General features: G+C 35.6%; 1 pseudogene; it reads right to left on the bottom strand.

The window, feature by feature from the left end:
* LOC143641048 (uncharacterized) overlaps positions 1–22,489 on the bottom strand; it is a 106,537-nt pseudogene that overhangs the window by 58,993 nt on the left and 25,055 nt on the right.

The raw sequence follows: 22,489 nt of genomic DNA on the forward strand, positions 1-22,489 counted from the left end.
TTTGCTAGGAGAGAGAATGCAGGACACATTCCCATTGCTTAGGAGATTCACTAAGAGACACGGGCAGCCCAGGGGCTTCACTGTGCACCTTTGGGCAGAGCTTGCTGTGTCTCACTGGGAGAGAAGGAAAAGAGGGGGCTCTTGACTCTTTTTCATGTGATTCCCAGGAAATTCTCCCAGAGGATATCTCCCCAATCACAAAAATCACAGGAGTTACTGGGAAATTTTGCAGTTGAACGTTAGTTTAGAACAGCAGAAAAGCAAAGAGCATGCTAACCATGTCATCTTGATATCTTTAGGGTAATTGTGAGAAACTGTTGCCCTGTGTACCTCAATCTGGGTTTGAAATATGTTCTGTGGCTGCCTTCATTCTACAATTTCAGAATCATCTGCTTAGAAATAGGGGCTGGAGTTGTAGCTCAGTGGTACAGCACCTGCTTAGCATTCACAAGGCTTTGAGTTCAATTCCAGCACCTCACTCCCCCAAAAGTCATATTACTCTAGGCAAATCATTATTTATTCTGTCTGATTTCTTTTGATCCCTGAACTAAAATTTGAACTTGAATATTGGTTACCTATGTGCATTTTTTTTCTGCTAGGGATTGAACCCAAAACCTTATGCATGCTAAGCACATACTCTATCACTGAGCTATATCTCCATCCTGGCTATGTGCATTTTTATTAAATTAAAATGATAAGATCAGAAGTGGGGAAAATTTTGTTGCAGCAATTATTTGTAGTATCATGCATATAAAAGCTCATCAACTTAAAAAAGAGCAAACTGTGCTATGTTCATACAGTGTGATAAACTAATTTTGTGTGAAAAAAGTTTAAAAGCTTGGTAGGTACTTCTGTATTAGTTATTTATTGGTAATAAACCCCAAATATGTTAGCTTAAAAAAATACACACTTATTATCTTGTAGGTTCTGTTAATCAGGGATCCTGGAAGAATTTAGCAGCTCATTCTGGCTCAGAATCTTTGATGAAGCTGCCTTCAAACTCACTTCTTGACTATTGGTACCTCTCTGTAGATCTTTTTCCACAGAGCTGCTTCATGACATAGCATGGCCAGCTGACTTCCTCCAAAAAGATGAATCCTAGAAAGAATAAGAGAGATCACCCAAGATAGAAGTCATAGTCATTTTATGACCTAACCTCCTAAGTGGCATCACATTACATATTCTGTTCACTTAATGAGAGAAAATTCCCCAAGGCTGTGAAGAACAGAATGTTGGGATCATCAGGGAACAAAGTGGAGGCTGTTACAACTGATTACTATTTTTAATGTATTAAAATAAATGATAAAATAGTATAAAATATAAAAAAATTGTAGTAACATCAATAATAATATTATTAAAAGAAACATATGGAATTTGGGTGAGGATTGGCCCTTGGAATAGAAGGTGGGAGCAGGATTGGGAAAGGGTGAAGAGTACCTGTAATGTTTCATTTCTCTTTAAAAGAGTGAATATGGGGCTGAGGATTTGGCTCAAGCGGTAGCTCGCTCGCCTGGCATGCGTGCGGCCCAGGTTCGATCCTCAGCACCACATACAAACAAAGATGTTGTGTCCACCGAAAACCAAAAAAAATAAATAAATATTAAAAATTCTCTCTCTCTCTCTCTCTCTCTCTCTCTCTCTCTCTCTTTAAAAAAAGAGTGAATATGAAAAATGTTATAATTCAATAAATTTGGGAGACAGTGAATAAATGTACATTAACATTTTTGTATTTTTGATAGGTCTACAATATTTCACAATACTAAGGAATGAGCAAAATACAAATAATTAAAACCCCTTCATCTATTTTCTGTGAGCTCACTGGGATGGGCTTCAGATATTTGGCAGAGATGTGAGAGATAAAGGAGAGGGAATCTCTGATTCTCTGGTTATCTGTTTTGCTTCGGTTTCACTTTATTGGAGGTTCTGGTGTTACTAAAGGACCACTATTTAGCCAACCAGTAACATTTTAGTATGTAATAGACAGTCTTACATTGAGTGACAGGGAAGCTGACTCACCCTCACACTCTAACCCTACTCTCCTCTAATTTAGGGATATGGATCCTGGCAGGAGAAGGCATAGTTAAGTTTTCAGGAATGGAAATTTGTTTCTGCACTTTATTTTTAAAGATTTGTAGAAACAACAACTTCATCTCTAGTATTTAGTAGGTTACTGAAATAAATTTTCAATGAAATGAACTGGTGAAATGGTCTTGAAACTTTTCTGTTTATAATACTCGCTTTTGCTTATATAATTCTGGCCGCATAGTGTTTTGTAATGAACTTTAAATGAACATTTAGATGATATTGTCATCTTATTGTAATTCATTGTTTTTCATTAAATATACTTGAATAATTTTTAATAACACCTTTTTTGTATTAAGGTAAAAATACACAACATAACATTTTCCATCTTAAACATTGTAGATAGATGGTATGAGGTACATTTGCATTCCTATGCAACTATCACCTCCTTTCAACTCCAGAAGTTTTCATCTTACAAAACTGAAACTTTGAACTTATTAAACAATAACTCCTGATTCTCCCTGCAGCCCTGGCACCACCTTTGTACTTTCTGCCTCAATACATTTGTCTATTTTAGGTACCTCTTATCAGTGGAATCATATGGTATTTTATTTTGGGGGGGGGCTGGCTCTTTTCATTTAGTATAATATCCTCAAGGTTCATCTATATTGTAGTATCTGTCAGAATAATATTTCATTAGATGTTTCTATGTCATATTTTGCTTTTTCATTCATCCTTTGACATTTAAGCTGCTTCTTAGGTTTAGCTATTGTGAACAATGGTGCTATGAACACAGGTATACAAGTATCTCATCAATACCCTGCCTTCAAATGGGGGGTTATATACCAACTAATAGAATTACTAGATCATATGGTGATTTTATTTTTAATTTTTTGAGAAACTGCCATCCTGTTTTCCAGAGTGGCTGCATCAATGTATGATCCCATCAACAATACCTCAGAGCTCTCATTTTCTGCATCTTCACCAACACTTATTTCCTGATTTTTTTTTTAAATTAGGGCCATCCTAATGGGTATGAAGTGGATCTCATGTGGCTTTGATTTGCATTTCTGTAATAATTCATTATAGTATTTTTTCATGTGTTTATTGATTATTTTCTTTAGAGAAATGTCTATGCAAGTCTTTTGTTCATTTTAAAATCAAGTTGTTTGTTTTTGTTATTGAGTTTTAGGAGTTCTTTATGTATCCTAGATATGATTTGTAAATATTTTCTTCTCTTCTGTGGGTTGCTTTCCTTTCTTTAATTGCCTGTGTCCTTGGTGTCAGACCCAAGACATTATTCCAAATCCAATGCAAGGCATTTGACTTCTAATTACTGTTGCCACTTCTCTGTTTGTCAAGTGGAACAGATCTCCTATTTGTCCACTGAATCCATAAAACATGTATGTAATTGCAGCTTGTGTATACTCTACATTTTCCTTTTTCATTTAACATCTCATTGTTGTCACATTATCTTCATCTGATCTTTTTTTATTTTAATATTTATTTATTTATTTATTTTTTAGTTATCGGCAGACACAACATCTTTGTTGGTATGTGGTGCTGAGGATCAAACCCGGGCCACATGCATGCCAGACAAGCACGCTACCACTTGAGCCACATCCCCAGCCCCATTCATCTGAACTTATTAAAAGATTTTTGTTATGAAGCATTTTCCTAGTTTTTTTTTTTATTATTGTAACTGGTAATGTTTTTCTAAATTCCTTTTTAGCAGTTTTCCTGCATTTTAATTGGTGTTTTTCCTTTATGATTGCTGATTCATGGATTTGTTGGAATGCACATGCAGATTGCATCTCTGTGAACAGTTATTTTAAATATGCCAGGATTGTTCCTAGAAGGTTTCCTAAGTAAAAACTGATTCCAGTCAACTTACTTAAATTCATTCTGAATTACCTCAGACTCTGTCTTTAACACATTCAATATTTATGCAATGCATCCCCAGGAGTGTTTCAAGTATATTGTTTGAGGATGAGATAAAACATCCAAAAATAATTAACACTGTGGACAAAGATAACAAAAGGACAAAACTGAAATAGAAGATGCAGATGTACAATTGTTTGCAGCATGAAAAAGTAACAATCAATTGAGAGTGATTTTTTTTCTGGACAGGATTGTTGCAAACAGCAGCAGGTTTGATGTTTATGAGTTGCAGCATTTTATAATATGGACAGAAACCAGGATCATCACTGTGGTGTATTACATGATCTGGGTACAGTTATGTTTCTGTAATTGATTAGAATTGTCCATGGAGAATGTTCTTTCCAGCAATCTAAGGATTTCTTCAATGTTTCAGTTTCTCCAAAGGCCACTTGTAGGGTAATGTGTTTCTAGAGGAATGAATTTTCTAAAGGATCAGAAAATAAGATTGAGGTTTTACAAAGATGTCTATATTATTCTCATTGTCTCTGCTAACAGAAGCACTATATTAGAAGCCAGAGGCCTAATTTGTTCCTCCCTATTTTTTTGTTAGAATTAAGTTTCAGAAGTTGGATAAAATCATGTAAAAATTGTTGCTTCTGAAAGTAAAAGATCAAACATTTGCTTTTAGAAGGAAAGGGTTTAGATTTTTAGTGAATATAGTTAAATTGATTTTCATGATTATGTAAGCATGGGAGGAACACCACTCCAAGGAAGATTGGGCAGAGTGGTATGACTTGCAATATTAAGCAAAGTACATAAATGCTTTTAAGGACACTACAGAACTTGCTTAACCATTTTATTTCACTCTAGGTGTAACAAGCCTTATGATCCATACACTCAATGAGAGTGTGAGGTACTCCATATTCCTGCTCTCAAAAGTTCTTCTGCTCCAGAGAGATCCCTGTTTCTGCTGATTTGGACATCAGAAATGGCCCTTAGTAGTCTGCGAAGTGGTAAAGTTTGTCTCCAGAACACAGATGAGTAGAAATGAGGCAGTCAGACCTCTCTGGTCTTTCTAGGGGCTGTTTGCTATCCCATCAAAACATGGTCTCAGGAAATACCCACAGAAAAGCTCCAATGAAGTAACTCACATTTCCATATGTGTACTGAGCTACACTGAAAATATAAATTCATTTGCATTTCAGAAGTGGAATACCTATTCCTGAGAAATGGAACACAAATACAAAAATTTATTGTTTTTGGTAGAAGTGGAGATGGTAAAGTGTGTTCTTAGTCTACTACCTTACTGACACATAAAATCAACCCTGAGAATGACATTATTCTTAGTTTTACTAACTTAGACTTCCATTCACATTTTGTTTGCTATTTTTAATTATTTATAATTTTCTAACCATTTTCACATAAATGATTCATTTGATGAAATTGATCCAACACTTGCTGTGTGAGAGGAAGCCTGAGCAAGAGTTACCTCTGTTTTTATGGGTGAGGACATGGGAACAGAGGGGAGTCAATAGGATATATTACTCTCAATCTTTCAAAATGTGGTTGGATCACCAAATACAACATGGGGTGAAGTAGCAACACAGAAGCTCATTAAAAAAAACATGTCCAATCTCAAGGAATTTTAGGGATTCTTTTTGTTTGTTTCTGAATTACAGAAAAGTGATGGAATTTCTTACAGTGGTCCATGTTATGCTTTGAATATACCTTGCTGCTCTGTCACTGCAATTTATTTTTAAAATGGACATGTTTCTTTCTCTCCCTCTTTCCCTGCTCCTCCCTAATCTCTCTGTCCCTAATCTCAGGGGAAACAGGATTACCTTTCTTCCCCATTGTAGGGAGATGTCCTTGAGCATACATCCACCATAGGAATGACTTTGGGGATGGTACCAGATCTCAGAAATGACTATCTCCTAAGTAAATTACAACTCCAACAGAGAACAGGTGGAATGTAGCCTTTGATTCACCTCTTAAAAGTCTCCTGCTCCTTGATGTGCAGAATCACAGCCTCTGGGACAGGGCTGTGCTTCTTCTTTGCTAGCAAAGCAATAAACCTTTTTCTTTTTTCTCAAAATGATCTCCTTATTATTGGATTGGCATCAGAGACAAGGACTGAACTTTTGGTAACAAATTCTTTATAAACTTTTTTGAGTTGTGAGTAACCCTTTGGTGTCTTGCATAATCTTTTAATACAGTGGTGTTATTGTGTAAGGAATTGATAATAAAACATTTCTGTACTTGCCTAAAAAAACAAACAAACAAACAAAAAAAACAACCAATCAATCACACAAACAAGAACTGCTTCTTTTGGCATAGCAAATATAGCTTTTCTTCATAAGCTGTTCCTATTCCTTCTAGGTCCCTGGTAAAATCATGTTGTGAAAGACAGTAAAGCATATTTCTGAAAATACTAATGAGCTCAAGTAACACAGATAAAGATGCACACTCTTGGTAAATAGCCCATAATCAGGCCATTTTTGTATTGTAATTAGAAGAATTTATTTGAAGATAAAATTGAAGTTATCAGCATTCTTTGTTAGAATTTCAAACACTTTCATGCGATATTGATTTCAGATATTTAAAGAAATATTCAATCACTTGTTTCCAGTGTGTCCTGGAGTTTGGTAGAGAGAAACAGTTATGTTGAGGAAGATAATGTTTGATTAATGAAGATTTCCATTGATAGTTTGCCTATTCATTATTTTTTAACCATAGTGTGAAGTTTGATTTTTTTCTCATTTTAATCCAAAATTTATCTTCTATAATTTTATTTTATTTATTTAAAAATGTATCTTGTTTTTCATGGACATAAAATGATTGTACATATTGATAGAGTACAATGAGGATCTTGATGCATGTGTCCATAATGCAACAAATTGCATCAGGGTACTTAGCATATCCATCACTTCATATGTTTGTTCATGGTGAGAATATTAAAAACTTTCCTTCTAGTTATTTTGAAGTAGTCAATAAATATTGCTGTTTTGAAATGTTTGATTAATATTGCTAGCCATATCACTACTGTGCAATAGAACACCTGAACTTATTCCATCATTTTAACTGGACTGTCTCCTGAATAAATGGTGCTGGGAAAACTGCAGAAGAATGAAGTTAGACCTCATTGCTCACCAAATACAAAAATCAACCCCAAATTGCTTAAAAGCTTAAATGTAAGACATGTAATAATAAAACTATTCGAGACTCATTTTTTTTGCCAGTTCACTCTGTTTAGTTTTTTTTTTTTTTAAATTAGCCCATATATACAATTTGACCCAAGGCAGTTATAAACCTAGAACTTACATATCCAAAAAAATTGTGTCCTTTTAGGTTGCTACTTTTGGAGAATATGTGCCAATCCTGACATGTTGTCATGAAGAACACTCTTAGGAATTCTCTTATTTGATTGTCTTTCATGTCAATTCACAAGTCATGAGAAAAGTAGTTTCACTTTTGGGAGTCAGCATTACTCTGTGTTATCAGCCTTCTCCTTCTCAGAAATTATTTGGTTATTTCCAAAGTTTCATTCATCCCACAAAGGAGTAACATTTGACACCTTTAAGGGCATTTTGAAAAATGGGTCATTGGCTTTGGTGAGTTCCAGAATTGGCTGTAGCAATCTAAAAAAATAGGCTTTCAGGATAACCAAAAATCAATTATCATTCTCAGAATTTTTGAGAACCTGGAAAGAAATAATATAAAAAAAACTTCTTAAGCTCAAAATATTTATTTCTTGTGTTGTCTAGATTTAAAATTTTTATTTTTAATTTATCTTTAAAAAATATTTATTTATTTATTTTAGTTGTAGATGGACACAGTATCTTAATTTTTATTTGTTTATATTTATGTTGTGCTAAGGATCAAACCCAGGGCTCCCTGCATGAGAAGCAAGTGCTCTACCACTGAGTTACAACCCCAGTCCCTAAAATTTTTAGTTTTGAAAGCAGGAAAAAAAGCTTATCGAATGCATGTCTTTGAAACCAATTTCTATATTCAGTTAACACTCATTTGAAAGCTAAAAACTTAATTCAAGTTCATTTTTCTTTTTGAAAAGAAGGTGGTTTATGACATATTTTTTGCCTACTCACTTTGGATTATTTCTGAAAGGCAGAAGGCCCAAATTATTACCAATCCTTATTCTTTAGATATATGAAGCTTACGTTTAGGAGGCAAACTAAAATGGTCTTATTCATTTGAAATTTTAGAATACTTGTAATATCCAAGATCTATTGCTATATAAAAAAATTTCACTCTCCTTTGCCTTAAATCACCATCATTGTTATCATCAAAATACCAATTAAGTAAATTTTTCCTTGACAGAAGATATAAGAAGATCTGGTTAGTACTTAGTTTTTGTTGAGCCTCTAAGAATAGCTGTGATTTCTAGAATAAAGTGGAGGTGTGTGGGTATTTTATTATTCATCTGAGTGCCCATGAAAATTTAGTGGTTCATGAAATATTTATTGAGCTATTGTTAAGGTGAGATTGCAATAAATCACCAAGTCGATCTTAAAGCAGGAGACAAAAACCTTATTCATCAGCCATTGGTTCAGATCCACCAGCTGGCGGGCCAAGGGGTAGGCTGCAAGTCTATACCTTTTAACTCCCTCCTGGGATTTGGGTACACTTTTTGTAGTTCAAAACTGTACTAATCATAAGTAGCTGTTGCTATGATTCAAAACAAATTTCATGAGATCTAAAATCATAAGTAGAAGGGGGAGTGGGTCAAAATGTCCCTAGTTGAGTACAAGTTGAATGGTTACTCACATTTAGACAATCAGTCTTGGAGAGGGTACATTGTCCAAGAAAAATTAGAACCAAAGAGAGAACAATTTTACATTGTATAAGAATTGCCATTTTGTGTTGCCAAATATGCTTTGCTGAGCAACTATTGATGGGTACAGAAGTGGGTCTTTCCCATGGGAGAAGCAGTTTTTACATGACAGGAAGTCTCAGGGGAAGATGGAGTCTGTTTGGTCTTTGCCCGTATAGCGTGGTCTAGAACACTACCACAAGCCAGGACATGCTGTCAGTCCTGGTTTTACAGTAAAAGACAAAAGTGACAAAAATTTCTGCCTTCCTGAATCTTAGTCAGAAGAGACTCCTGCTTCAGTAATAAACCAAAGGATATTTTTATAGTGGTGATAGAAATGATGGAGAAAAACCAAACAGGACAGGAGAATGGGTATGACTGATGGGCTTGGCACTTAAACTAAGATGGTCAGACATGCCTAACAAGGCAGGGAAAAGCTTTCCGACTGAGGGAGTGAAAGGGCAGAGGGTTTTCAACCAGCAGCAATGTGACCCATGGTTCTATGTGAACTGAGCAGGAGGGAAAGTAAGGAGATAAATGAGAAGGAGGTGAAGGGAGGAGACAGCAGACCAGGCAGGGCCATGGAAGGCACTGTAAGGATCTGAGTTTTATTTCTGAGAAAGTAATTGGAATCTCTTGAGCAAAGCAGACTCCTGTTAAGACTTAGGTTTCAAAAGGCTGACTGTGTAGAGAAAAGATTTGTGAAGGAGCATGATGGGTGGGAAGCCCATCAGGAGGTAGCGTGCAAGGGGTGGTAGGGGTGGAGGTGTCTGGACGAATTCAAGGGTGTAGCTGAAAGGGTTTGCTGACAGATGTGGAAGATGTGCTTGGGAAATGACTGCAATTTTCCAAGGATGCTGATTAGTGATTCACTACAAGGGCATGCTGAAATTTGAGGGGGAGGGCTGATTTTGTATTTTGACTTTGTTGTATTACTTGTGTGTGTAATATTTGGTGACCAAATATCTCATGTCACTGTATCCTCTTCCCACCAAAGCCATCTGTGGAATTTGAAAGAACAGGAAAAGAAGGGTTTCAGATCTTGAATTCTAGTTGGTCCTACATGCAATAGAAAATGTAATAGGAATAAATTACAAATATATGATGCTGGGAGCCATCAGCCAAGTAGGTATGACAATCTCCTTGCCAGCTTACTCCCATGCTGTCTAGTGGAAGGACTTCTGAAAGGTGACCTTGCTCAAGGACCAGGGCAGGATCCGTGTTTAGGGTGTTCCCCCTTTAGAATAGGGCAGTTTAGCATAATAGGAGAGTAGGGTGTTCCCCCTTTAGAATAGGGAAGTTTAGCATAATAGGAGATTAGGGTGTTCCCCCTTTAGAATAGGGCGTATCCTGCTGCTGAGTTCCTCTTGAGTGCTTAGGGTCAGACAGTATATTTTGGGAGACAGAAGCCCATGCGGGGAGGATTTGGGAGAAGTGGATTTGGGCAGAGAACGTGGATTCCCCCAGAGCGTGTTTGTAGATGGCCGGTGTGAGTTCGGGAATAAAGAATTGCTGTTTGAATCTACAAGCTGTGTGGAGACTCGTGATTTGTGCCCAGCCAGAGACTGCGGCATATAATGGGGATATATGTACACATACAAATACATTAATTTACATTAATGGATGTGGCAAGGGAAAATATTGGAAGGAAACAGGCTGATTCTTACCAATTAGTGTCTGCCCTATCATCACCCACCTCAATACAGGTGATAGCATGGGATCTTTGAGGAGGGAAGCCAGATAATATACTTATTCATTACCTATCCTTTCTAGTTGCCCACTCAGATCCTTACCTCCTACTCTCAAAGTTTCTGCCTTCCTGTTTTGCTGAAATACTTAACCATCACTAATGACAACTACACTCAAAGACCCTTGACTTAGTTCATGCTTCCTTGACCTCTTGCCTATTTGTTACCCATTACCCACAACAGACATGGATGCTTGCCCTGTTAGGCTCTTGGGTGTCTCCTCTTTCTACTGGTTCTCTGTTCTACTCTCAAAATATTCTTTTCAAAACCTTCTCTGGCCCCTCAGGACTCCTTACTAAGGAATACTCTGTATTAAATTATTTTCAGAAGGTTTTTTCCTTGACTTTCTTAGTCATACCATTCCTACATGTACATCAGATTGATTTTCTAAAGAAAGTTTCTCCAGTGTCAAGCCCTGAGCACTGGTGAATTTTCCAAGAATTCCATGGCATGTGCATGAGGTTTGCAGTCTTTACTAACTCAAGGTTACTTCACAGACTTCGGTTTTTGTTTGCTAGACTCTTTAAAAATGCAGACCTCCCTTTTCTCTGAAAGGAGCCTCCGCTGCCATGGATGAGATGGAAAGCCTTCCAATATGCTGGGCCCATCGACCTCGGATTGATCTATTTTGACCCTCAGCAAGCAACAGATGCAGGAGCTGGAGGCACACTTCCTGAAGGACCCCTATCCATCCTATGGTACCATGGTGGCCCTGGCCTCCAGCCTCAGCCTAGAGGAGCAACTGGTGCAGAATTGGTTTACGGTGCAACAGAAGATATAACCCAACTCTGAACGAGGCTGTCACCCATTTGCACAATGCCTCAGGAGGCCTCGCGCTCATCCTGGGCACACTCCACCTGGGCAGACCCATCCTGGTCTAGCTTCTGTTGTCCATGCCCATCCTGCAAAGATGTCTACTACCTCAGCCCAAGAAGAACCAGAAGCTTCTCCATTCAGGCCCAGGAGAGTGCCTGGCCCCTCAGGGGAGAGGATGAGAAACTAGAAGCCACCTTGAATAGACTCTCCACTGCAGAGCCTGAGGAAGGTGACCTTGAAGACCCAGACAAATCATGTCCAGCATATTTCTGCATGGATGGGAGTTCTGCACCTGCCACCTTCCACAGGTCCCTCAGGTCCTCCCTCTGGTTACTATTCCATCTAATTGTTGTCCCCACCTGTCATTTGAGTCACCTGGAAGTGTCTGAGTCTCCAGTCCAGGAGTGGAATGGGTGTTCCTGGGTGCATTTCCTTCCCTTAATGCTGACCCCGCCCGTAGCCAATTTTATCACTCTTTCCTAATTTACGGGGATCTTTGTCCGCAGCCCAGTGCAGCAGCTGCCTGCATCTCCAGGAATGAGGGACCTCTGCTTTCCCCAAGGATTTTCCCACAGTCCTCTGTTGACAGCCACACCCACATCAGATCCCATCCTCCACCTCCATCTTTTAGATACCATATCCAATATAATTTCATCATTTTGAAATAATTTGGAGCTTTGTCTTAATTTAGGTATTTTCCCTCTTATTTCCTTTTAGTCTTTGCTTTGATACTTGTTTGAGGTTATTTTTTCTGTTTGCTTTTCCATAAATTTTCTACTTTTGCTTCAGTGAAAAAAAAAAAAGCAAATGCAGACCAGCTAGACACTCTAGGTTGGGCTATTTCAGAGTCTTGCTAATACTGTTTTAACTGGAATTCTCTTTCATCCTGCCCTCCCAGTTCTAATCATCAGCATTAAATGATTAAATGTGTAGATCACTTTGAGTTATATGGACATTTTAACAATATTAATTTTTCCAATCCATGAAGATAAAATGTATTTCCATTTATTTGTGTTCTTTTCAATTTAGTTCTCTCTCTTTTTTTTTTTCTTTGAGTTCCTTATATATTCTGATATTAAGATCTTGTTGGGTGAAGAATTTGCAAATATTTTCTCCCATTCTTTGGGTTTTTTCTTCATTCTTATTTATAATCTTTTGCTGAAAATGGTCTTTTTAGTTTTATAGTATCAGATCTTACATATGTATGCCTTTAATCCATCTCAAGTTAATTTTTTAATGTGGTGTGAGAGAGGAATCTAATCTCATACATCTATGTGTGGACATCTAGATGTCTTGACAGCATTTACTGAAGAGGGTAATTGCCCAAAAGCATAGCATGATCTTGGTGTCTTTGCCAACAATTTGATTTTAAGTGCATGAATTTATTTCTCGGTTTGAAAAATCCTGTTTTATTTGTCTTTGTCTATATTTGTGCTAGCACCACAGATGGTTTGGGTAACTATAGTTTTATAATATATTTTGAAGTTGGATTGTGTGTCCAACTATACCTAAAAAATATATTTTTTTAAATTAAAAACAAAAGACTAGTACTAATGTAATGACAGAATCTGGAGTCTTTATCTTGGACCAACTTTTACAAAAACAAGGTTATTGTAATGTGTCTTTAAGACAATGACTTTATGGCATAAAACATATTAATAATGACATGTTCCTATTGAGATTTCACTCTGTATTCCAAGGGGAGATGCTTCAGTTATAGCATTTTAAAACAGAGCCAGAGAGTAATATAGTTCCATAGCAGTTAGGAATAAAATTTACAATTTTTTTGAACATGATTAAATCTAATTTTAAAGTAGATTTTGAAGGTTAAAAAAAAGAAATCTACCTTTGCTCCATGATTTTATCTTTATTATTATGATTTTTATAACTATTTCTATGATTAGTTTATGATTATTATTTTTTGGAAGCTGGAATTTAGTAAGTCATCTAGAAATGCTCATATTGAAGCTCTTAAATGCTAGAGGCCTATCAGTTCATGTTCGTATTGGCTGATATTTAGTATTAGAAATGAAATGAAGTGAGACCTGTACTGAAAGGACATTGTAACAATACACATGACTATTCTATGAAAACAGAGGGGCTTACTCATCCCAGAGGGTTACTCTAGATATTAAAAAACCTGAATCCACTAGGATAAAAAGAAAAAAATGGACAAATTCTTTTTTATTTCAATTAATATGGTACTAAAAACCAATCAGCTCACACTATGTGTACTAATATTCTTAGAGGACTAAATAATTAATTTTGGTGTCAGAGGATACAGAAAAGAGCATAGTCATTTAAAATAAAACTACTGTACATTTTTGGTCTGTATGAAATTTAAAAAGCTCTCTCATATGTATTATAATGAAGTAAGCAGCTAGATGTGGCAACTGAGTCTCAGAAAAGCTTAGCATCTTATTCAAATTCAATAGAGCTAAGAAGGAAAACTTCAATTTTATCTGCATCTTGCCTGATGTGGTTCCTATACCAAAGTGCCTCTAGTGCGGTACTTCTCAAACTTTAATGTCCTTAAAAATCATGGGGGGACTGGGGACGGTAGAGCATTACCTAGTATGTGTGAGGCCACTGGATTCAATCCTAGATACAAGAAAAAAACAAAACAAAAAAAAAAGATCAAGTGGGGCACCCAAAAGAGCTTCAGTTTTGCGATTCACTCATACCCTGAGATTCTGATTCAGTCATTCCGTAGTGGGGCCAAGAATCTATACTATAAAGGCACTCCAGGAAATTCTGCTAGACTGAGTGTGTAAACCACACTTTGAGAATAGTACTCCAGGCAATATATGATTATGTAAGGTGGATATTCTGGGGTTGAAAAATGGCACATGAGAACTGACTGACTACTGTCAAAGACTGACTCTTGCTGGTTAAGGCCAGTTGAGAAAGCAGGATTCATGAATGACACGGACACATTAGTAATAGAAAAGATATGTGTGGTGGCACATGCTGGTTGTTGGTGCCAAATATTTGAGAATGGAGACCAAATACTATACCTTGTGGAACCCAAAGTGGACTCTCTGCAAGCTGACTTGGAGCACATACTCCTGATCAGCGTGCAATCTGATCCATTTGTTGTCATCTCGTTTGTCTGCAGTCAGAGTTGAGACAGAGAGTTCATTGTGTCCTTCAGCTAAGTCATTCCATGAGCCTTTAACACTTATGCCAACATCTATCACTGGCAAATGAGATAAAAAATTCCATGCCTAAAAAGAAAAAAGGAAAAGCAACAAAAAATGTCACATGGAGTAATCAACTAAGAAATAGTGTAATTTTAGAAAAAATCAAACTTTTAATTTTGAGATTAATTCTGAATTAAATGCAATTGAAAAAAATAATGGACATCTTTTGCGTCGTTTACCCAGTATCATGCAATGGTGGCATTTTTCAATACCAGGATACTGACATTGACACAATCCACTGATTATTCAGGTTTCCCTAGTTTTTCTTGTACTTGTACATAGGTGAATATATGTAGAACAGTGTTTTTTTAAAATCTTCTTTAAGTTTTTTTTTTATAAACCAAAAAGTTATTATCTAAACTTTTAACTTATTATAAATGCCTCTTTATATTGAGTGGTTATTGACTAAAAAAAAGAGGGACTAAAAGTTTTTATTATATTTTTTTAAAGAGAAGCATCTATTTTAACATTTATGTGACTTTAAGGTAGAAAACATTACTTAGCGATATAAAGGAAATCTGAAAATAAATCTGTGATGCAATTGTTGATGTCAGTATAATCCATTGACACTTGTCATATAACACAGGGAATCCTGTAAGACTAGGGTTTCTTGTAGAAACAAATAGTTTTTTTTGGCATTATCATGCTGAAAGTACCAGTTAAAATCACACATATTAAAAGAGTAGAAATATTTTACCAACTTTATTCTTGCTTTTTAAATTAAAAGATATTTGTGAGTAATCAGTATTCCAATAGTACATGCTTAACAATGCTGAATGAACAAATGAAAGAGTGAATCTTATATCCACGGAAAGTATATAACACAATAAACTTTAGGACTAGGTAACTAGTCCTAACATTTTTAACATTTACAATTATGTGGTAATGTAACTATTGGTCAAGACAACTTCTTTTTTAACATTTATTTATTTTTTAATTGTAGTTGGACTCAATATCTTTATTTATTTTTATGGGGTGCTGAGGATCAAACCCAGGGCCTCACACAAGCTAGGCGAATGCTCTACCGCTGAGCCACAACCTCAGCCCAAGACAACTTCTTAATAGCTGTTTTATCAATTGTTATCTTCTAAGGTCATTTTTAAAGTTACACAATGAGTTTAATTTTAGTTTTCCTTTTAGTTCTTTTATATATTGTATGGATTTCCTTATAAGCTTTAATTTTCTGTTTGCTAAGACTTTAGTGTTGCTGGTATATGTAATCAAACACAGTAGCCCTGATGAACCAAACTATCACTTAGGAATTAAAAAAAATAAGATAAAAAATAGATCGAATGCAAAATTTCAATTCAACTCCAATCCTGTAACTTGTCTTGTGAATTTGAAATTATGCCTACAACTAGACTTCTGAAATTGAAATTGTCAAGCTATAAAATGTACTTCAAGTACAAATGATGGTCTATCTCCTACTAGAACCAAAAGTCACTGAGTTCAGAAGCTACACTAATTAATATTCTAATATTGGCCGACACAGAAAAGTGGTCAAGGGAACACTTAAATATTTAATTTCTGCAAAACATTTAATTTTGTGAAACAAGGAAAGTAATATTTACCACACAAAGCAGGACTTCATGTTTTTGTACTCATACCATTAAATTAGTCACCAATATGATGTTTTCTGATATTAGCAACTCACTGAGATTTATCTTTACAAAGCTTCCAAATGTCTAACTGGCTTATATTTACATATGACATCTTTTGTAGGACTTATTATTATGTTTTAACTTATAATGTGTACAGATATATTTATTTGGTATATAGGTATATTTATGTATATAAAACATGAGCTTTTTAAAAGAAACTGCTAAGATATTTCAATACCAGCCAAACAAATCTATCTGAGGATTAATCTTCATCTATTGAATCAGGCAAGAGCACTGCCATGCTTACAATTATTTAATTAGCAGTCAAATCCTCTGCCTGTCAGCAACCGTTCCAGGTATACTGATGGGGCAGGAGATGCAAATCTCACAGTCGTACTGCTTTTTCTCATTACTACTGCAATTAGCACTTAAATTGATGCTTTAAACATACTAATTTCTGGAATAATTCAGGATTTGTATGTTACCTGGGATCGCCTCACTGCAAAGCCGACACCAGATTGCTCTGCAAAATTGAAGCACTTTTGAGCCAAAATCAAGATCATCATATCAGACAGAGCCAATTTGCATTTGGTTTTAAAGATAACAGAATAGAAATTTATGCAAATAAATTAAGTAAGTTTACCTGTGAATTCTCCCTGAACTAATTATAACAAGTCTTGTTCAAAAAAAAGTTTTACTTGGAAAGAAAAAGAGACATGCTTTAAAAGTTTCTTTAATATGTGTACATACAAATCAATATAATCATGTTATAAATCCTGAACATTCACTTATGACACATTTAGGGTAAAACTGCTTAAGACTTAAAAGGCTAGAAAGCCAAGTATCTGGCATTGTTCATTTGGTTTTTGGCCTTCCAAGGATTGTTTAGATTTAACTTTCCTTATAAGTTACACAGTGAACAAATAATGGGTTTATTTGAAAGAATCTCTTTGAATCTAGGAACAATAATGTAATTAAAATAAGAGTGGAACATAAACAAGTAATTGAAGGAATTAGATGAAAATATACCCTACCATAAAAAGGGCAAAACTCCCTAGAAGAGATGGAGTAGGCTCCTGGGTAATGCAATCTGGTGATGGAAAGGCTAAATGGAGCCTTCCAAAGCAAGCTTGAAAGCCTTATACTGAACAAGTTCTCATAATGCCAGTAATGTTATTAATCACTATTACTATCATTTGTTCAATTATTATTCTATGTCAAGAACTATATAAAGCAGTTTACATAATACTATTTTGCTTAACTTTCATAAGAATGTCATAAGATATATATATAATGTTTCCATGGTTAGTAAATGGCAAAGACAGAATTTAAACACAGGTGGGACTGACTTCAAAACCCACGCCCTACGTTAGAAAACTCTTGGTACAACTTCACAGAGTAAGGCAGCCTTACCTGCTTTTTTTGGTGGCCTGTAGCTCCTTCTCGACCATGGAGCTGAATATATGGTCTTTCCCTACACAGGCATGAATCAGTTCAGGGAGGCACTCAATGGAAGTTTGGCACCTAGCACGTGAGCACTTTATAACTGGTTTCCATTTCCTTAGAACTTATATCAACACCAACAAAATAACTCTTTCAAAGCACAAGTTAGATTTTCTGATAACATTGGTGTGTATGATATTAACAATTGTTAAAAATTAAGATATAACTCTTTATAGGCCATTATATTAAGTTTTAAATATTGCCTAACATTCTTTATATCAACCTAAGGCAGTATCACTATCATTGTATGAAATCTGTAAACTGTAAATAATGTATCAGGTTCAGTAAATATGTAAAAGAGTTCATATACAGTGGATGTCTTTCTATAGGAAGCACCGATGTGAAACAATGTTTCCATGGAGATAAAAGTGCTGATGTGAAAACTTGACATGATTTTGGTGAATGTGTGCAAGTGTCAACTATAATTACTTGAATAAAATTTTAAATTCTAAGTTTGGGGAGCACAGAATTTAAAGTACACTTTGGAGATCTTTGAGATAATTTTAAGTTGTGCCAGATCACAGGAACACGAGCCACCTAAAAGTTATAGTAAGAAGAAAATATAATCGAAATTACATTAATTTTGAATTTTTAAGTGTAATAAGAAAATTGGAACAGATCTCCTACACCCTCCAGCAGATTCCCTGATAGATGATGCTGTGTGAGGTTGTGCCTTTAATGTGCTTTCTGTACTGCTGAAATCCAACTCACATAACCTTCAGAACCTTACCAGAAGAGCTTCTGACATGTTGTAGATATATCTACCTTCTTTCCCTGCCACCTGTTGCTGCTATGGCTCACTCTCTGAATGTGTCTGTTAGTTTCCAGGGACATCCTATGGTAGGGACTCAAGCATACCTGTCACCCTGTCACCCAGAACACTTGATTCAAATTAGGGATTTTTCTTAGGGGACCCCAGGTGTTCCTGAGGTTCTTGTTGGCATCTGTACTTGGATGGTTTAAATAACTGTGATCCTCATGCAGCTGACAAGAGGTAGAGGGTGAATGATGGCAAGCCAGACTATTTTGGTTATCTCCATAACTGTGAAATAACATTCTGTCTGCAAGGTATCTCAACTGCTGTGAAACATTGGTGTGAAAGGATATTTTCATTTAAACACTGTCAATCTAGCTTGTATACTGTACTGTTCTTTTCCTTGTTGAAACATTTGCAGCCATGTATGTGAGACCTAAGGGTTGAACTATTCGATACTATTATAAACTCAGTACAGATTATATCTTGAACTCCCACTACACCTGACTATCTAGTTTTGGACATTTCAGATCCATAATTTACTATTTTTAAAAAACATTTTCTTTTAGTTGTCATAGGACACATATCTTTATTTTATTTATTTATTTTTCTGTGGTTCTGAGGCTTGAACCCCACGCCTTGCATGTGCTAGGCGAGCCCTACCACTAAGCCATAACCCCAGCTCCCCATGGTTTACTTTGGACAATGGATTTCAGATCCCTCAGTCTCTTCTACATAACAGAAGCTACCTATTTATCTTGGTTTTAGATCACAAAGCACCTCAATAATGTTTTCTTAAATAAAGCTGATAATGTAAAGGAATAAATGCAGTTAAAATAGAAACATATTTAATATTGCAAAGGGAGAACACACAATTTAGGTAGGAGAAGGTTAAAATGAATTGTGGTTCATCTTGGTACTGAGGGCAGGTCTCCTTCTGGGAAAGGGGCATTTTTAAGCCAAAGAATCAATATTGTAGGCACCACATGAAATTCCAGTGTCTATATGTATTTTAATAAAGGGATTTTGGGGAATCTGGGGGTGTAGCTCAATGGTACAGCCTAGCATGCATGAAGCCCTGGGTCTGATTCCCAAAAATACCCACTCCTCCCCAAAAAATCCATTAAAAAACTTTAAAAAATTACATTGCAAATTAAGACAATTACCTGAAAAGGTGAAGACGGTGCTGTTCTATGTTTGGTAGTGAAAGAAGAGAAGAATCTTTTAACCACCGGCCCTGGATCAACATCTGAACGAGGTTGGTGGTATTCAGGGCAGTCACCAGCCAACCTTGCTTTGCAGCCACATCCAGCATTGCCTGAATAGGCAAAGAGCACATGTTACAAGAACATCAAGGCATTCACCCTCTCCCATTGGAAATCTTACATTAGCTTTAACAAAACAAACAAAAACAAAAAATCAATCATTTTATCACTAAATTACTATTCATCCAAATAAAAACAGAATAAACTACAGTTGGATGGGGAGAGCAAAATGAATTTCCTGTAACATCCTACAAAAAGTCAAACCCTAAGCTAATTTTAAGAGTAAAAACTCATTGTACTTTGAAAACAAATACTTAATAATTCACTATATCAAGAATACTAGTAGTTGCATTTCTTCTTTTTTAAAACAATTCTTTTTAGTTGTCGATAAACCTTTATTTTATTTATTTATTTATACACAGTGCTGAGAATTGAACCTAGTGCTTTATGCATGCTAGGTAAGTGCTCCACCACTTAGCTACAAACCCAGGCCCTTCACAGAGTCTTTTAAATTTGTAAACTATTTATGATGGTAAGGAGAGAGAAGGTTTTCTTGTGAAACACTCATTTTCCCCAAAGAGCAAGTTAAGAATAGAATCTTGTTCTCAATGAGAATAATACACCACATCCACAATGACAATAATACACAAAGGGGCAATTGCCAGTGGTACATGTGGAATGATGGAGAGCTATTCATATCAGTCTATACATTTAATCCAATGTTTTATGAACAAATAAAACGCTGCATTTGCTTAAAGCAAAACTAAACAGTGAAATCTTATTAGTTTAAACAGTGAAATCTTAGAAGTTTACACAGGCAAAGCCATTTCAATTAAATTAGATTCTGGAGAACGCTGTCTTAAAGTCACATAAGTTAATATTATGATCTTAGGCAGTTATTTCATACAATTTTAAGACTCCACTCTTATTTTTGGATGTACCTAGCAAAGCATTACAATGATACTTTAATGGTAAATATCTCACTGACACCAAAATATTTAAAAAATATTGAACAAAAATCTATTAATTTTGAAATAATTTTAAGCTGTTCTAGTAAAATCAATTTCCTGTACTTCTAAGAATTTTGATAGAGACACATTCTTCTTCTAAGTTGCAAATTTCCAATTCTGTGTTTTCTAATTTACAAAAAGTAAACTATTTTAATAAATTTGTTTAAACTAACCAATGATCTCTTTATATACATTACAGGGAAATAGAATAAAGTTTTTGCATACCCTAATTAGTGTTAAACGATGGTCAAAATGATTTTTAGTACCTGCTAACCTGCTAGTTATACATCATAAAGCCTGAATGTTGGTGTAATAAATATATGTGTCTTTATGTGCATGTATGACTGTGTGTACACATATGAATGTACATATTTATGAATCCAGAGAAGATATATTTATATTTTTCTTTACAAAGAAGAAAAATGCACTTTTTCTGTGAAGTATAGGAAACAAGCAGCTTATGATGAATATATGCTACATACAGAAAAAAGTAGTTCACTAGTTGTAACTCTTGAGACTTGCTAAGGGAAAAGGAAAAGGAAAAATGAATAATTATACCTAATTCAATATCATAACTTGTAATGTGGAGTAAGTATGGCAATTTTACGTGTGATTTTACATTACAACTTGACTGGAAATAAATTCCAGACCAAAAATTCACATACTAGGAGAGCTGAATGAATGAACCATATGTTTTTAACTTTGAAGTTTTGACGATAAAGTTGAAAGATTGCCTAAAATTTATGAGACTTCCCCAGAATTTTTCATTTTATGATCCAGATGTGAAAATTTAGGGAAAAAAAAGCAAAATAAGTGCTTACCATGTGAAGTAAATGAAAGGCCATATCACGAATTGAAAAACTGTTATCTTTTATTAGTTTACAGAAAAGGCAGGTGGGTAGATCAAGAATCCGGGATGATAAAAGGTTTTGAGGTTTGTGTGGTGAACCAAATGCTATTCCCCTTTTCTCTGCTCACCCAGCCCTGGTGCTCCTGTTGACTCCTCCCCACTACTTGATACTGACGCTCCTTGTCTCTGCTGGAACGTTATATAAATTTCCTTTATTATCAATCTCATAATTTCCCTTTAATTTGTACTTTATATTTTTTCAAATTGAATTTTTAAAGGGGTAAAACTGGTCATGTCATTCCCCTGCTTAAATTTCTTCAATGCCATCATTTGGTCAGGAGAACAAAACTAACATGTCTCTCTGCATTACAGATGGTCAACACCCCACTATCTATTTGGTCCTTGATTTATCTGGTCCTTACTTTTCTCTCTGGCCATCCCCTTGCATAGAGCACTAGAAAATTACTGGTATTTTTTTCACATTTACCCTTGCTTTTATTTATTTATTTTGTAAAACAAATATCATTCCTTTTGTTCACCTGAGAAATTCCTATTCATTCTCTGGGTCTAGCTTAAACACTACTGATATTATGAAACATCACTGATTCTTTTTTTTTAGAGAGAGAGAGAGAGAGAGAAAGAATTTTTAATATTTATTTATTTATTTTTAGTTTTCAGTGGACACAACATCTTTGTTTGTTTGTGGTGCTGAGGATCGAACTCGGGCTGCATGCATGCCAGGCGAGTGCGCTACCGCTTGAGCCACATCCCCAGCCCTTCACTGATTCTTTCAGCTGGATTTAGTTCTTTCTCTATGCCTTTGCTGCTTTTGAGGAATGCCATCATTATTATAGCATTACTTTTTGTTTACACATTTGTCCTTTGAACTATAGGTTCTTTGACAGCAAGAATCTGGAATTATTTTCTATAACTCCAGCCCTAGCAAAGAACACTAAAAAATACCTGTTCTACTAAAGAACACTGGAAAGCCCATGTTTCATGCTT

The sequence above is a fragment of the Callospermophilus lateralis genome, unplaced genomic scaffold (assembly GCF_048772815.1).
Source record: "Callospermophilus lateralis isolate mCalLat2 unplaced genomic scaffold, mCalLat2.hap1 Scaffold_83, whole genome shotgun sequence".
Taxonomy (NCBI): Eukaryota; Metazoa; Chordata; class Mammalia; order Rodentia; family Sciuridae; genus Callospermophilus; species Callospermophilus lateralis.